We start from the raw sequence: 16,809 nt of genomic DNA, 5'->3' as shown, positions 1-16,809 counted from the left end.
TGGGCCTAGAGAGTTTAAAATATGGTAATGCCCAACTCTGTGCATTCAAGTACAAATTACCTTTGAACAAATTAAAGTAATAATAATTGTTGAGTACGTAGAATTTCTGGAATCTATACAGACAGTCTCATTTGATTCACATAAGTGATCTGAGAAGTAATCAGGAACAATGGTCCCAACAGTTCTGTATTATAAGGGGGTTCTCTGTCCACTTTTTACTCTTTCCAAGGCCACACCACCAACTCTCAAGCCAAAGTCTCTGATATTTTCCTGTCTGATCTTCCCTATTTGTACTCCTGTCTCTGTGAGAGCCATTTTCTTCATGGAAGCCAAATACAATCTTTTTCTTTCTTTCTTCCTTTCTTTCTTTCTTTCTTTCTTTCTTTCTTTCTTTCTTTCTTTCATTCTTTCTCTCTCTCTCTCTCTCTCTCTCTCTCTCTCTTTCTTTCTGTCTTTCTTAAAGTTTATTTATTTATTTGGAGAGAGAAAAGAGAGGAAGGAGCAGAGAGATGGAGAGAAAGAGAACCCCAAACAAGCTCCGTGCTGATGTGGGCTCGACCTCATGAACTGTGAGATCATGACCTGAGCTGAAATCAAAAGTTGCATGCTTAAAAGGCGAGCCACCCAGGTGCCCTTAGTGTAATCTTTTCAAAAGCATAAATCAGAATATCCAATTTATTGCTTCAAACCCTCTGGAATTTCCCATTGAACAAAAATGAAAATGTACAGGTTTTATCTTGGGCCACAAGGCACTGCATGCAACACGATCCTGACGTCCACTCTGGTTTTACCTGGTACTGTTCTCTCTTGTGCTCACTGTACCCTAGCTGTGTAGTCATCTCTCTCTTTCCAACACTCAGAACATACCCTGAGGCTTCTGCGTTTGTTGCCCCTGATGGAAATCTTTCCCTGGAACTCTCATCATTCAGGTTTCAAATTCGTGTCACCAGTGAGGCAGGTTGCCCTTCTAGCATCTAAAGTAACTGTTCTTCAGGCACCTAGGTGGCTCAGTCGGTTTAGCATCTGCCTCTTGATTTCAGCTCAGGTCACCATTTCAGGGTCGTGGGATCAAGCCCTGCATCAGGCTCCGTACAGCATGGAGCCTGCTTAAGATTCTCTCTGTCTCTCCCACTGCCCCTCTCCCCGATTCATACGTGCTCTCTCTCTCTCTCTCTCTAATAAAAATAAAAATAAACTAGCTATTCTTTCTTCCCCCTGCCCACTCACACACCCTAAGTTGTTTAGATCTTAGGGTGCTAATCTCTTCATAGTCATTTTCTTTATATATATATTGAGGATTTGAGGGTGGGGATGGCCTAACCAATACTAAGAGTTTTCTATCCATCTTTAATAGACTATGAATCTTCTCTCTGATTTGTTGTTGACTTTTCAGTACTCAGCAGATAGTAGGTGCTAATAACTATTCACTGAACTCAACTGTTGAATCTTTTTCATCTCAAAAGTCTCCACATTAATCTCTGTGAAGTTCCAGGACAGGCATGATAAGAGTGAGGGAAATGTCAAAACTGTTCTTTTACCTAAAGTTTCATGCCAGTGTGAGGCCTTGCTGAGAAGAGGGCAAGGCTGATTGCAGTCATTTTTTTTTTCCATTTACATACCTCTGTGGTTTTTTCTTAATTGGTTTGATTACTTAGGTAGCATCTGTTAGAATTTCACAGTTAAAGAATCATAATTTCCTTTTTAGTGCTGGACTGTTCACACTTGTGCAGTTTTGTAGGAACTTGTCTTCTCAGAAGAATTATGGTAGTTGGGCAAATGCTTGAGGATTTACCAAAGCAATAAACAGATTAACACTACTGGGGGGCACACATGTGTACTACTCAGTTAAAGAAAATACATTATTTGGAACTTGAACTACCTCTGCCTTGCAACACTGGCTGGCTGTTGCAGTTACGTCGGGGCTCTCTTAATAGAGGAAAAGCTTGAATTTCCTACAAGTTGATCCAAAAATAAAAAAAAAAAACCAGTTATTAAGAAGCAGTTTCTATTCTGTGCTATATCAAAATATATGGCAGTTTATAAATTCAACAGATGATGGTCAGTTCCATACTGATGGACAGTAGCATAATCGTAACCTTATGTAGCATACTATGTCGCTCTTTACAAACAGTGTTTAACAGTCGCATTTGTGCTTTGACTTTAGAATTGATGATATGATTAGTAAATCTGTGCATGGACAGATGCATGCATAGATAGTTTTATGTGGGCACAAATGCTTAATAAACTAATGGTATGTTTAATTCATCATTTTAATTGGAAATTAGTACAGAAATCCACCTCAGAAAATGACAAGCTATAGTAACTTTAAAAATCACATAGACATAGGACATTAGACATTAGAAATCTGACACAGACTTCTGAAATAATAACTGAAGGACATCCTAAAGCAGAGTGACCACATTTTTTCCTGCTCAACTCATTTACCACGGTTAGAATAAATTAAAAAAAGAGATATTTATGCAAATTTGAAAGGTATATGTAATTACTTTTGTCTATTTTGTTTTTGCTTTAGGAATTTGTATAAAACAAGGATTATCTTAAATGACATACTTTTCATATCCTTTCTTCCATTTCTTTATTCTCGAGAGATTGCTTGAGTACCTATATATCACTGCCCATCTGCAGGGATGTGATTAAAAATATACACAGTGCTGAGAAAAATCTGACAGGCAAATGAACCAATATGGGACTAAATGGTCACTATTACTATCCTGCTGTCAATAAATAGGGAATACAATTTGAGCTGTATTTTCTAGTGATGGGAATGGCTTTTTTTGATGATCCCATTTATGATCTCTGACCTAATATTTTTTGCTAGCAAGTATGGGCATTTGTCAGGAACAGTGTTTAGGTGTATGGTGTTTTTTCTCGTCTATGTGATACTTTCATATCCTACAATTCCCCAGGATTCATTTCAAACATCTTGTCATTCTTGAATCTTCCTGGACCTCCCAGAGTAGTCTCTCATTTATGTGTCTGTATAGCTCAGCATAGTCGTGGAAATTAACATACCATTTCACACGTGTTAATTTTCAGTTTGGGTTACGTTTATTCCCCATCTGATTCTCAACAAGCGATTTCTGGCCTTCTTTAAGCTGAGGCATTTTTCACAAAGAAGACTGTGTCCATGCCATTTGCTTTTCCACAGTCCCTTATAAAATACTTTGTATTCATGTGGCCTATGCAGAACTACCTGAGTACCTGGGTTAAGTTAGATTGATAGCATATTTTGTTCAAGTAAACCACAGCCCAAACAGCTTTTAATCCAAATTTTACGCACTTTAGGTACATCAGTGGTTCTCAAATTATGTTTCCTGGACCAGCAGCATTAGCAGCATCTTGGAACTTCTTAATGATGCAAATACTTGGACCCTAAACCCATCATACTGAATCTGAAACTGGACGGTGGACTCAAAAATCAGATGATTCTGATGAAGTTTGAAAACACTGACCTAAGCTAATAAGAATGACTAATGACATACATAGTCAATTATACTATGCCCACCTGTGGGTTTGGTTTGCATTTATTCATGAATACCACCCATGCCTCTTAAGAGCACCCATAAATATCCAGCCCTTCTTTTTCTGCTTTGGTCCACATGAGAAACAGGAAGCAGTACTACCCGAGGAAACAAAGTTACAGTTTAAGCTGAAAGAGAATTTTCCTGGTCTCCAAACTTGCTCACCATGAGGTTCATACCATTCTAGGCTGTGATAATAGTGCTTTGCTTTCAAAGGAGCACTCGTCCTCTTGCAATTCTTGCTGAATTGCAGTCTGCAATTTTGGATAAAGGTGTGAAGGCGGAACCTGGGCGGCTCAGTCAGTTGAGCTTCTGACTTCAGCTCAGGGCATGTTCTCATAGTTCATGAGTTCGAGCCCCACATCTGGCTCTGTGCTGACAGCTCGGAGCCTGGAGCCTGCTTCGGATTCTGTGTCTCCCTCTCTCTCTCTGCCCCTCCCCTGCTCATGCTCTGTGTCTCTCTCTCAGAAATAAATAAACATTAACAAACATTTAGAAAAAAAAAGTGATGAGAAAAGGAACCAATGTGCATTGAGTGCGCACTGCATGAATATGTGTATAAGAATTATAGTATCCTATTGCACATGTGAACAAAATAATTGTCTAAGTGAAAGACTGATACTCTCACACAAAAATAGAAAATCAGTTAGAGCACAAAAGATATTATGTGTAAAATAGCTGGAATGGTGGGTGGTACAGAATAAGTGTTCAATATAGGTTAGCTATTATTATTATTACAGATCATTTAGATTATTTAAAGAATAAAAGAGAACCTGGACTCATAGGAAAAACTGTGGATAAACCCTTTCCAAAATAAATACCCCTCTACTAAAATATATTAGCAATATTTAATGATTTCAGTCACTTTTGAATTCAAAAGAAGAAAAAAGGAAAGATAAAAGAAAGGCAGCATTTCTTCTGTTCTCACTTCAGTTAACATTACAAATTGATCTGGAACAGAAGGATGAAAATGGGCATCACTTACTTTGCATCTGCAGGTGGCAAAGTGAAAGCTTCTAAACATTCCTGTTTTGGAGGCTGGAATTTAACACGTCACATATTTTATTGGAGAGTAATACTTCAGTTTAGCTTAATCAACACTTTTTACCTCCCTTAATTCCTACAATAGTTCAAAACCCCAAATATCTATGTGGTATGAAACATAAGTAGCTTCAATAATGTCACTTAAATTTGATAAGAATAGGGGCACCGCGGTGGGGGGGGGCTCGGTCAGTTAAGTGTCCAACTTTGGCTCAGGTCATGATCTCACGATTCATGGGTTTGAACCCCACATCGGGTTCTGTGCTGACAGCTCAGAGCCTGGAGCCTGCTTTGGGTTCTATGTCTCCCTCTCTTTCTGCCCCTCCCCTGCTCGTGCTCTGTCCCACTCTGTTTCTCAAAAATGAATAAACCTGGGGGCGCCTGGGTGGCTCAGCGGCCAACTTCGGCTCAGGTCATGATCTCGCGGTCTGTGAGTTCGAGCCCCGCGTTGGGCTCTGTGCTGACAGCTCAGAGCCCGGAGCCTGTTTCGGATTCTGTGTCTCCCTCTCCCTGACCCTCCTCCATTCATGCTCTGTCTCTCTCTGTCTCAAAAATAAATAAACGTAAAAAAAAATGAATAAACCTGAAAAAAACATTAAATTTTATAAGGATAATGATGTGAGCAATTTTGCATCAAGTTGACAGTCTTAAGAATCCTGTTGTATTTTCTCTATAGAACACACGTTCTTTCAGAGGCAGTACTTTGCTTTGTGATATACATCATGTCCTCCGTACCTAGAAAAGTGTCTGACACATAATAGACACAAAAATATTTGATAAATAATTAATGGACTAGATGAGATAATTTGTGTGAATCCCCATTATTACAGAGTAAATATTTAAAATTTTGTTTTTGTTTTTGTTTTTTTTTTTAACGTTTAAGGATGTGTTATTTATCCTTCGTGGTCCAGGATATGGTACTATTTAAAACATCTAAAACATAAAACTGTACCATGTGTCTAATTTTATATCTTTCATTGAAAACATACTATTATATATAGAACAAGATTGAAAATACGTTTCCCTGTAAGTATTAAATTTAAACTTGCCTCAATTTAGGGTAATGGTGTCATGAAAATAACCTAGATGTGTAACCAAGAAAACGATGGTAAAATATCAGCTTGCCTCTATAAGCAGGAATATTTCTAAGCCTGTTTCCTCATCTGTAAAGCAGAAATGATAATAAAAAAAATCTTGCTCTCTTATTTTAAAGATTTAATAGAATCAAGCATGAAAGCATCAATATTAAATGTAGTTTTATTTATAATATGTAATATAATATAATTAATATAATATAAAATTAATATATTAAAACAGAAGGTTCTACTTTGTTTTATCCTATATTAGAGGATTAAGGCATTGTTTTTGTCTTACCTTGCAGAGGATGTAAAGAAAATTTAAATGAATCTGGGATAAGAACAGTACTTTTAATATTAAATGAAGTGAGTCAAAAGGTACAAATTTACAGTTATAAAATAAATAGTCTCGGGGATGTAATGTGCAGCATGGTGACCATAGTTAATAATTCTGTATTGTGTATTTGAAAAGTTGCTAAGAGAGGAGATCTTAAAAGTTCTCATCACAAGAAAAAAATACTGTCACTATGTGGTGACAGATGGTAACAAGACAAAAAGTAATAAAATTTTTAAATAAGTATAAATTATATTCAGCATATATTAACATATTAATATGTTATAAAACATTGCAACTGTTTCTCCATGAAACTGATTATTCCAAAGATAGAAAATATATTAAAGGTCTACCTTAGTTACATATTTTATCAGTTCTTGACTTTAAGCAAGTTATTTAATATCTCTGAGAATCAGTTTGTTATATATAAAAGGAAGAATAATAATAGCTACCTTATGGAGTTGATGGAAGGATTAAGAATACTATGGAGAACACTCAGCAAACTGTATTATTTGAGAAGTGATAATTTTTATTAATCTGTTAAAGTACTTACAGACAAATTTTGTGGTAGGCATTTGTTTTTCTTTTTTATTATATTCGGAATTTCATGTCAACCATAATTATAACAGAAAAAGGAAATCTCAGAGGCGCCCGGGTGGCTCAATCGGTTGAGTGTCTGACTCTTGATTTTGGCTCAAGTCATGATCTCACAGTTCGTGAATTTGAGCCCCATGTAGGGCTCGGTACTGACAACGTGGAGCCAGCTTGGGATTCTGTCTCCCTCTCTCTGCACCTCCCCTGCTCGCACTTGCTGTCTCTCTCTCTCTCTCTCAAAATAAATAAATAAACTTAAAAGAAAAACTCAGAGCTTAATATTAGAGTTTTAGCATTTTAATGCATTAAGTTGTTGCATTACGTTGGTTTCCCAACTCCCCATTGCCTCCCCTCCCCGAAACCTCCATCAATACCCTTAAGAGGGTACTGAGGTATCACTGATGAGCATCAACACCAGATTAGGATCTAGATATTTTATACTACTCATTTTGATGACTACTACTAATCAGAATGCTTGAATTTCACATACTCCTTGCTCTTCCTCCCCTACCTGATATTTAAATATTCCTACACTTCAGGACTCCATAGTTGATCACTGTCCTTTATGTAAACTACCTCAGTAGATACTTTCTCCTGATCATGCATATTTAAAAAACATCCACGAATGTCACCAAATCTCTATATTCATCCCAGACCCACCCCCTTCACTTTAGATACATTTATCAAGTCCCCCATTTGTTTTCACAAAGAAATTATTTTTAAATGTAATTTTATCTCCCCTGACCTTTATTAACACACTTCCCCACAACCCCAAACCCTCCAAGCTTAATTCAGAAAATATTATTGTCACTACGTTCTGTAAATTCTATTTCCAAAATATTTGTCAAATCCAAATAGTACTTACTTGCTTACTATTTCCATTCACACAACCAAGGTTTGAACAATCATCATTGCCCATTTATACTAACAGATTAATCTTCCCAATATTCTCCTCTGAAGTCAATTGTGACCTCCAGAATGAGGTCTTCCCTGACCTCTATATTTAGATGTAGACCCATTTTCAATTTCATGTCCTTGCTTTATTTATTTCAATGAAAAAATCCCCACCAGGAATTATATATTTTATTTATTAGTTTATTGTATATATTCCCAAAGGGATATGAGTTCCTTGAGGTCAATTTCAGAGTCCAGAGCAGCTACTGACAGATAACAATTGTCAAATATTATTTCTTGAATAAATATATAAATGAAAGATACTATACTCAAAATTGTAACTCTTCTTCAAAGCTAAAATATTATACTCAGACCAAGCTCCTTCATGTAAACAGACTTATCCCAATGACAGTAGGATCAATCCATCAATCATCCATTGTGCATCTTCAGGCCTCTGTGAACTTGGAATAGAAGTAATTTAAATTCATGCTGAGACACTGACAACTCAACCTGTCCCCAGCTTCACCACACATATATCTGTAAAAGTGTATCCATGAATTCATTCATTCATTCATTCAACATTCACTTGTAACTGTGCTGATTGGGATTTAAAAAAAGAAAAAGAGTCACATAGAACACCCACTCTTAATTATTAGAGTATTTTGACTGTGATCATCTTTATTTAATTTCAGCAGAGTAAATATTAAAATTCATAGACACATACATAAGAGTGGTAAAGGGAAAGTCACTCAATAAGACTGAAGTTGTCATTTATATCCCCCAAATTGTGTTAAATTTTCAAATGTTTGTGTATATTCCAAATATGGCAGTTGGAGAAATATATAATTAAAGTGTTAGTAATATTCCAAAGAGATTTTAAAATATTGGCAGAAGATAGACTCTAAATACTGTTTATGCCTTTTCACTAGAAAATCTGACAAGGGCCCAGATTTAAGAGTACCATTCTATTTCACAAACTTTTAGCCCTACTCTTAGTGTGCAACCTTTCTTGCGATTAAGGCCAATGGGATTGTCTGCAGAAAAAGGATTTACTGTATGAAGCCAAGAAAATTGTATTATTTCTTTTAGTGCTGTTGGGAGCTTTCTTCCAAAACTTTATAAATCCCTTTCTACATAATTCAAATAGAAAAGACTCAGAATCTAGTATTTCTGAATTTCTGATCTCCCCATAAACAGAATGATTACATATGGTTAATCTTTTAAAGATTATAAGTTATGTGCAGAGAGATAGAAAGAATCCTGTGGTCATTATGTAGATGAACAGTCCTCTTTTAGCCCCATTTAACTAAATTCTGACAACCCAATTCATGATAGGTGGGAAACAGGCCTCTGAGAACACTGATTTCATATGTTGCTAGGTTACTAACCAGTTAGAGAAAACTAAATAAATAAGAAAGAAAAAAATACTTTTGCAGTGTATCATCTGCAATATGCATTTTTGAGTCATATAGCAGCTATTTAAAGTTACTTCAGAAAACTAGACACTTGAGGACAAGAAATGAAGATAAATGAAAGAAGGTATAAGGCTATAGAGTTGTGTGAAATTCAACAGCTTAAATTCGCAGGCATTATTTTTAAAGATCTTAATTCCTTTTGTCTCTACCTAAAATTACAATAAGATATAGCCCGGGGCGCCTGGGTGGCGCAGTCGGTTAAGCGTCCGACTTCAGCCAGGTCACGATCTCGCGGTCCGTGAGTTCGAACCCCGTGTCAGGCTCTGGGCTGATGGCTCGGAGCCTGGAGCCTGTTTCCGATTCTGTGTCTCCCTCTCTCTGACCCTCCCCCGTTCATGCTCTGTCTCTCTCTGTCCCAAAAATAAATAAAAAACGTTGAAAAAAAATTAAAAAAAAAAAAGAATAAGATACAGCCCAAACTTCAGATTTTAGCTTGATGCCATAGAAAGCTAAGAAGCTTTGGTATTTCGCATACATTTTAAAAATGTAGATTGTTGGGGCCCCTGGGTGCCTCAGTCAGTTAAGCCTCTAACTCTTATTTCAGCTCAGGTCATGATCTCACAGTTCATGAGTTTGCACCCCAAATGGGGCTCTGTGCTGACAGTGTGGAGCCTGCTTGGGATTTTCTCTCTCTTTCCTCCTCTCTGCCTCTGTCCCTCCCCTGCTCTCTCTCTCTCAAAATAAATAAATAAGCTTAAAAAATATAAATGTAGGTTGTCCTTTGATGATTTCCTGATTCTACCGAAGTCTCATACTCTCCCATAAAAGCTTAAAGTTGGGGCCATATTGTCTATAACTTGAAGTGTGTGTGTGTGTGTGTGTGTGTGTGTGAGAGTGTGTGTGCATGTGTGTGTTTCTCCTCATTTTCATTTGTCTCTTAACATCTTAGATTTGGACTATTTTCATTTTCCTTTTCTTATTTTAATTTGAGTGATGAGCTTCCAATAAGAAAAAAAACTGATACAGGCTCCTGAAGACCTGTTCATTTATTCCAATAAATACTAATTGTGCAGCATGAGTTTCCATAAACTCTTATGTCACACAGTCTTCTAGGTGCTATAATAGAGCAGTGAACACATAAAAAATTCCTGACCTCATAGAGCTTACATTTTAGTGGAGACAATAGCCATACGCAAGATAAACAAGAAAATGTAGAGCATGTTAGATAGTGATGAATGTTAAGGAGAAATGTAAAATTCAACTGGGCAGAAGAATAGGAAATAACAGAGTTGGCAAATGCGATTTTAGAGAGGATGGTTAACGGTGTCCTCACTGAGAGGTTCAAAGTTGTCTTTGAACAGAGGTGAGAACAGAGAGGTAACAAGGGTCAGATCATATAGGCCCTTATGGGTTATCGTTTACTCTGGGAATGAAGCTGCGATGGTGGTTTTGAACAGAATAATATTAAGTGACACACATTTAAAAAAGATATTCGATTATATTGAAAAAATATATTGAAAAGAAAGGACGGAAGCAAGAGACCAGTTTGGTAGCTGTTGCAATAAGCCAGGCAAGAGGGACGAGTGACCCCAATCAAGATGGAAGAAGCATTCAAGGTGAAAGTGCTCAAAATCTGGATACGTTTCGAAGGTCGAGCAGACAGGATTTGCTGACACATAGGACGTGTAGCATGAAAGAAAGGGAGGGAAGGGAGAGAAGTGTAAGAGGAAGAGGGTAGTCAAGGCTTGTTCTGATTTTCTGCCTCAGTGACAGAAAGAATGGCATTTCAAGTTCTGAGATAGAGAGGTTAAAAGAGACCCAGGTTGAAATATATTAGGCTTTAAATACCTATCAGCCTGCAAGTGCAGATGTCAAGTGGATGGTTAGACATAAAAGTCTGTAGGTCTGAGGAGAGGTTTGGGCTGGAGATAGACTTTTGGCAACCACCAGCAAAATACAGAGATTGCATTTGCAATCCTGAGTCTGGATTAGATCTTCAAAGGAGTGACGATAGAAGGAAAAGGGAACCATGGAATGAGGAAACCTTAAAGGTTGGGGGGAAAGGGTGTTAACAAAGACAGGAAAAGCTGTGAAGGAAGATGGAGGGAAACCAGAAGGCAAGTGAAGAAAAATGTCTGAAAAGAACAGTCATCAACCATTTCAAGGAAGATGGTGACTGAGAAAAGTCTTCACATTAAATCTAAGATGAGACTTGATGGAGCAACAAGGCAATTATTGGTGTTCCTGATGGGAGCAAACATGCCAGCGTGGTGGGGCAAAAAGTCTGGTTGGAATGGATTCAGGAAAGAATGAAAATATATAATCTTGAAGCAATTGTACACCATTCATTTCAAGGAGTTTGGCTGAAAATGACAGAGGCTAGAAACAAAACAAGGTTTCTTGTTTGTTTAAGATATGGGAAAAATAGTATGCTTGGAAGCATGGTTTCATATTAAGAAGATGTTTTAAAGAAAAAAATTGTGATGTTACAGGCAACAGAGTGGGGAGAATTGTCAGAGTATTCCCAGAGAAGAAATGGGATCTGGTGGGAAAGTCAGCATTAGTGAGGAACATGGAAAAATCCATCCCTGGTAACAGGAGAGACATATTTGTAAAAGTGTATCCATTTATTCATTACTCATCTATTTAAAATGTTTTTGTAAGTGTGCTAACTGGGATTTAAAATAAAAAGAATTACATAGAATAACCACACTTAAGTATTATAATCTTTTTTTTACAAATGTTTAGTCATTTTGAGAAAGAGAGAGAGAGAGAACACAAGCAGGGGAGGGGCTGAGAGAGAGAGAGAGAGAGAGAGAGAGAGAATCCCAGGCAGGCTCCATGCTGTCAGTGCAGAGCCCAAGGGGTTTGATCTCACAAACCATGAGATCATGACCTAAGCCAAAATCAAGAGTTGGGCGCTTAACCAACCGAGCCACCCAGGTGCCCCATAAGGGAATCTTTTTGCTTAATATTATTTGTTTGTAAAATTCTAAGCCAGGGAGCCACAATTGTGAAACATGTATATGTTTTAAAATTTTCTCAGGATGCCTGGGTAGCTCGGTTGGTTGAGCGTCAGACATCAGCTCAGGTAATGATCTCACAGTTTGTGAGTTCGAGACCCACATGGGGCTTGCTGTGGTCAGTGCATAGCCCACTTCAGATTTTCTGTTCCCCTCTCTTCTGTCCCTTCCCTGCTCATGCTCATGCTTTCACTCTCAAATATAAATAAAACATTAAAATAAATTAAATAAGTAAATAAATAAAATTTCCTAGCAGCCGCAGTAAAAAAAAAAAAAGCTAAATTTAATTTTCATAATACAAGTACAGAAAATCTTATCATTTCTATGTAAAATCAATATAAAATTATTAATGAAATATTTTATGTCTTTAAAAACCAATGTGCATTTTACATGCACAGCACTTCTGAAATGGCTCAGTAGACTCATGAAGCTTGGCGACTACCACGTTGGATAGCACAGGTTGTAACTAATACATGGTGTCCATTATTATTTATTGGGCCTCCCTGTGCCAAATACATTTCCAAGTTCAAAGGATACAACCATGAACAAAATCAATAACTCTGCTTCCAGGGGCCTTATCAGACTCCATAAAAGGAGTAAATAGGATAATTGGAGATAGTATTTGCTGAGAAAAATGTGAGGTGAACAGCTGGGGAGATGCTATTTTGGGGAAGGAGGTCAGTGAAAGTCTTTTGGAAGAAGTGAGATATAAACTGGGCTTCATGCTAAGATGTGACAGAGAAGGGCCCCCTGTAAATATCCAGGGCTATAGCTCTCCACACAAAGGGAACAAGAAGGACAACAGTTCTTAGGTTGATGAGAACTTGATATGTGTGATCAAAAGACGGCTCTTAAAAAGCTTATGAGCAAGGAAGTGGTATATACAAAATGAGGCCAAAGATGTAGTTATACTTTTTATTTAACAAGTTAATCCTAATATAAGTGAGAAAAGGTCATTTTTCTATCCCTAGAATTCTAAGATCCAAGCTAAGCAAATCTTACATAAAGCCAGCTCATTATAGTAGAAAGAGATTTAAATCCTATCTCTGCAATTCCGTAACAGCATGTTTGAGCAATTTGTTTAATCACAAATTCTATTAGCTCATTTTAAAACTGGAATTATGTTATGTACTCCAAAGTGTTAAGTAGTGATTTATACCTTATAAAGTTGCTATTTGGATTAAGTTAAATATGTAAACACACTGAAACTGAATGTAGCATAGATCAAGTCCATCATATGTGTTACTATTATTATTACTGAAGACCAGTAAATGTGATATCCCTCAGCTATTACAACTAAATGAGAAATCACATTAGCAATAGATAAAGATGTCAATGCCCAGTATTAATTCAATCATTATCAAAATGTTGCCCAGATACAAAGCAGAGGAAATGAGGATGTCCTGATAGCTGTGAACGATTAGTCATGAAACAAGCTTGGTGTATCAAATAAAAAAAAAAATCAATACAGACATTTTCATCTGGTGGCTTCAGGAAACAAATTAAAAATGCCAAAGAGAGGAAGCCCCAATGGATTGTCATCACACACTTCGGTCGAGAGTATAAATTCTTCTTTTTTTCATGTCAAGAAAATTGATAACATTTATTGGTTCCGTTTGAAAATGGACTTTGGAACATAGATGACAACTATTATTTCATAGAGTCTTAACTTGTGCTATAACCTTAATGGAGTACATGGCATGGATACATCAATCTCTGAAAAACTTAAGCTAGATCTGTAGAATCACATGGAATGGAGAGGACGACAAGCTCCCAGTGCTTTCAGCCCCTGACAACTGAGATTTCTGTTCCCAGATTTACCATCCTGCCAGTGATGAGTGAGCTGCCTTATTTGCCTGGTCCTATGGAACTATGGTTTCAAAAGGCCCAGCATCCTGGGAGAGGAAGGTGAGGGAGCACACTGTCTTGCAGCTTGATGAATAAGGTTCTTCCATACCAGCAGCTGCCAAACAGATGAGCAGCTTTAACGGAGTCGGGGTGCACAATGCAAGCCGGGCCCAGAACTAATCAGATGTAATTAAGACAGACATGTTATGGTCCAGTAGTGTTGACAGGGTCGGGATTCCTGTAGCTTTAAATGAGGCATGTTGTAATTAGGATCTAATTGAAAATCTGGAAGTGATACAAAACCTTTACCCTTCAGGGGCTAAGAGGAGGTCTGTTTGGGTCCTGGTGTGCACCTTATTAGATTGTGAATGCTCAATTAGACAGTTATATACGAAAATGAAGCAAATAGGACAACAGCTAAATATGGTTCAAAGGGGCACGATTTAAATTCACATCTGTTTAGATAGGATTCAGAGTGGTACCTGAATTTCGGATTTAGAATTTGTCTTTATTTCATATATACTATTATTTTATGTATGCTTTAGCACATATAAAGTATACATACTTTATTTTATATATACTGTTATATTGTGGCTATTATATATAGCCAAAAAAAATATTTGAGCAATTTCCTGGACACGACATTTCATTAAATGCTCCTGATTTATTTGGAGAGGTATGCTCATCCAAAATGTCTTCCAATAAATATGTAAAAGATATTCATATTTTACAATTTCACATGACATTTTAAAATTCTCTTTTTCTAATACAGACTGCCACAAACTTCACTATTAGGCTTTTTCCTTATGCTCATAGTGACTTTAAATTTTAAGTTTATTATAGTCACTTTAGCTCTGAGGTACCCCCTTTTCCATGCTGCGATACATATAGATAAACATTAAAAAGCTTAAGTGGAGGGGCACCTGGGTGGCTCAGTTGGTTAAGCATCTGACTTCGGCTCAGGTCATAATCTCGAGGTTCATGAGTTCAAGCCCTGCATCGGGCTCTGTGCTGACGGTTCAGAGCCTGGAGCCTGCCTCTGATTCTCTGTCTCCCTCTCTCTCTGCCCCTCCCTCGGTAGTACTCTGTCTCTCTGTCTCTCTCTCTCAAAAATAAATAAAAACATTAAAAGAAAAGTGTAAGTAGATCTGGATATTCCCCTTCACAAACTTTCAGGTAATTCTTCTTTAGATCACTCTGGTTACTACTTAATAACATTGTGGTTGTTTTCTTTTGTGTTTGTTTGTTGTTGTTTTTAAGTTTTTATTCTTGAGAAAAAGTGTGAGTGGGGGAGGGGCGGAAAGAGAGGGGAGAGAGAATCCTAACTAGGCTCCACACTGTCAGTGCAGAGCCCAATGCCGGGCTCAATGCCATGAACCGTGAGATCATGATCTGAGCCAAAGTCAGATGCTAAACCGGCTGAGCCACCTAGGCGCCCCTTGTTTGTTTGTTTTTAAGCATTGAATCTCCAACTTAGAATTGGGACAGTGGTCCTCTGTGGACATGCTTTAGCTGCATACTCATCAGGAAATATCTCCTAAAGATATCTCTTCAGATTTGTAAATTGTTCTCTAAATGCAGTACTAACAGCTAACCTTGAATATTTTCCAATTCTTATGTGTGAAGGTTGGCAATGGATCTGATTGTTACACAGCAATCCTAGTGAAAAATTCAAGGTAACATCAACTACTATGAAATGTCATTTTGAAGACCTTATCTATTTCCAATTTAATCCCACAGAGAAACAACCTAAAATGCCAAATAACAGATTCTGGTACAAGTACAATGCTCACCTTCTCCCTGCCTTCAGGGCTTCTTTCAAATCTGATCTTATCAGAGGAGACCTCTCAAACCAGACTGTGTAAAATACCCCTTCATCCCGTGGTCTGACCCTAGTTTCTTCCTTTTCATAGAACTTGTAGCAAATGACATGTATGGTAATAGTTTAGCATCCTATAGTGCCTGTTTCTGTCTACGAGCAAAGGAACTTTGTTTTCCTCACTGCCATTTCCATATAATTCACCCAGCATTGGGCCCAGAAAAGGCACACTGGTGAATTTATTGAATGAATGAATGAATGAATGAATGGGTGAAAGTGATATAAAGTCAGTGCCTGCCTTTGGTGGTTCATCCTGGAAATTTAATTTGAGTTTTACAGATGGAGAACTATATATTTTCAACACAAATAAGTGTGCAAGTTTTCCGTGCCTAAACGATTTCATTTTTGTCCCAGCTGTGGTCCTTAAACTAAGTTCTTTGAAGTGTGGAGTGATTTGATGTATTGGCTTTTTATTTATCCTTTGAATTTTAATTTTTCCTGTAACCGTATTCTTCACGTTACAAACCAAAATTATGTAGTTTCTATTTTACCAATTAATTAATGAGTACATTTTTCAGTGGAAAAAATAACCTTCTTATAATTACTTATAATAAAATAATGTAGTATGTTTAAGGAGACAGACCATTTGTTGCGCTTGTAACCTGATACAGTGATGGTTTCCTGCATGTAGCTGTTAGCTTTGGGAATTTGTAGGTGTGAAATTAGCCACAGAATCTAGAAATATTTTACCTATAAAAAGGACATTCACTGTTGTTAGGAGGTAAAACAAAAACAAACTTAATTTTTTTTTAATTTTTTTTAACGTTTATTTATTTTTGAGACAGAGAGAGACAGAGCATGAACGGGGGAGGGGCAGAGAAAGAGGGAGACACAGAATCGGAAGAAGGCTCCAGGCTCTGAGCCATCAGCCCAGAGCCGGACGCGGGGCTCGAACTCACGGACCGTGAGATCGTGACCTGAGCCGAAGTCGGCCGCCCAACCGACTGAGTCACCCAGGCGCCCCAAAACAAACGTAATTTAAGTCAGAGTTCTTGCTTTCCATTATAAAGTTGTTTCTAGTACATATGAGCATGTGTAATTAACATAACTTCTATATTTTTCTGTTTCTGTTACTGTGACGTTGTTCATATAGATATAGATATTACTTCCAAAATGGATCTGTTCACTAAATGGATTTTCCCTAATGCAATTAGCCCAAACCT

General features: G+C 37.3%; 1 protein-coding gene across 5 annotated transcripts in view; it reads left to right on the top strand.

The window, feature by feature from the left end:
* Nucleotides 1-16,809, top strand: part of ROBO1 (roundabout guidance receptor 1) — a 1,120,365-nt gene that overhangs the window by 429,085 nt on the left and 674,471 nt on the right. The window lies entirely within an intron of this gene.

The sequence above is a fragment of the Acinonyx jubatus genome, chromosome C2 (genome assembly GCF_027475565.1).
Source record: "Acinonyx jubatus isolate Ajub_Pintada_27869175 chromosome C2, VMU_Ajub_asm_v1.0, whole genome shotgun sequence".
NCBI lineage: Eukaryota > Metazoa > Chordata > Mammalia > Carnivora > Felidae > Acinonyx > Acinonyx jubatus.
This window is presented reverse-complemented; position numbering and strand designations above follow the sequence as displayed.